This window comes from Acinonyx jubatus, chromosome C2 (genome assembly GCF_027475565.1).
Source record: "Acinonyx jubatus isolate Ajub_Pintada_27869175 chromosome C2, VMU_Ajub_asm_v1.0, whole genome shotgun sequence".
Lineage (NCBI taxonomy): Eukaryota > Metazoa > Chordata > Mammalia > Carnivora > Felidae > Acinonyx > Acinonyx jubatus.
In genome coordinates, this window is record NC_069384.1 from 136,998,535 (window position 1) to 137,000,577 (window position 2,043).

Genomic DNA, 2,043 nt, shown 5'->3' on the forward strand with positions numbered 1-2,043 from the left:
GGTTGAGGGAGGAAGGAAGAATAGGAGGAGGGGGTTAAGGAGGATAAATCAAGTGGAGAAGAAGGAAGGAAGGAAGGAAGACAAAGGAGGAGGGGCAGCAAACAAGAGGGAAAGGAGTAGAGGGAAAAGGAGAAAGAACTTTTGGTCATGGATATGAAATTCACATTTACAACTTCCTTCAGCTTTAGGTGTTCTTTCGTGCAGATTAGTCCTAGATCTAGGATAAAATTGATGGTCTGCTGCTCTCCCACCTTCTTACATATACGGCAACATACCAGTTGAGAAATCTGCACTATTTACCACTTAGAGAAAAGGAAAATTTTTTTATTAAAATATGCATGCATCAACATACATTTAATGGATATTTGACAAGAAAAGGACTTCCAGAGCTATATTCCGAGCTGTCATCAGTATGAAATTATCCATCATCCGTGAGGTAATGGAGAAAGGCAGAGATTGTCAAAATTCCCCATTTCAGGTCTTTTCTTCAGATGTCAGCTTTGTAACCTAGAGCTTCCCCCTAACTGTAAATTAAGACATGTGTCAGTACCACCCAAAACCAATGTGAAATATCTGTTTTTGAGATGTCTGTTCCCATTTCCACATAAGAATGTAGTAGTCCTCTCTCCGTGTGCCTCACTGCTCCAATAAGACATGGGAAGAATCCCTTGTGGAACCTCCCTCCCAAAACCAGCAACAGTGTCATTATTTATTTAGGAACGAGCACATTCATTTTCTTTTATGGGACTGATGACAGCAGGGGTTAGCTCAAAATGGGTAAGAAGTAAGTTCTGAGAGCAAGAGGCAGAAAGCATAGTAAGAGGTCAATTTGGGACCTTAAATATTTAAAGGCATAAGGATTGAACACACTACAAGGTGTTTTCAACCCTAAATACATGTCTCCAGGAAGCAAGTATATCCAAGCACACTCATCTGCTTCTGTTTCCCTGATGAGCCATTTTCATCGGATCAGCTAAGTACACTCACGTATTTATCCATTCAGCAGCCATGATTTGGGAATTTGCAACAAAGATCAAAGACACAGGCTCGATAAATCAAACCTAGATTTTCTCCTAGAGAATTCACATACAAGGGAGGGGTAGAGCTTAGCTATGCACATACTTAGAATAACAAGAGAGCTTGTATCAGAATAGTAAATACCGTTATTTTTACCACTATGAAGATGAGAAAATGGATACTAAGAGAAAGTAATTGTTCCTGAGTTTATATATCTAGTAAAGGCCCAGCCTATAAATTTTAATTTTTAACCCCCACTTTAACCGCTCTGCTACAATCTATTAGTGTACATGATCTGTATGGTCAGCAAACAATCAAGAATTATGTGAGTTTAAATTTTTTTAAGTTTATTTTGAGAGAGACTGAGACAACATGAGTGGGGGAGGGGAAGACAAAGAGGGAGAGAGTATCTCAAGTGGCTTCATGCTGCCAGTGCAAAGCCCAATGAGGGGCTTGAAATCCCAAAACCTCGAGATTGTGACCTGAGCAGAAACCAAGAGTCAGGTGCTTAACCAACTGAGCCACCCAGACACCCACTGTGAGTTTAGATACAAGAGAATTCTGGATCTAGAAGGATCAGAAAAGGTTTCATGGAAGAATAGCAGTTAGCCATATAAGGTTTGATTCTTTGATGAAAAAGTTCTAGGAAATAATTCCAGGGGAAACAGTTCTATCTACCTGTTTTATCTAGAAATAGTCTGCTGGTACAGGAATTTTTATCATTTCCTCCCCAGGGTACCTATTGGAACACCTGTATTTTTTTTAACGTTTATTTATTTTTGAGACAGAGAGAGACAGAGCATGAACAGGGGAGGGTCAGAGAGAGAGGGAGACAGAGAATCTGAAACAGGCTCCAGGCTCTGAGCAGTCAGCACAGAGCCCGACGCAGGGCTTGAACTCACGGACAGCGAGATCATGACCTGAGCCAAAGTCGGACGCTTAACCGACTGAGCCACCCAGGCACCCCGGAACACCTGTATTTTTATGTTCTGTTAGAGACTGGGGGCTCATGGCTTCCCATCTTCT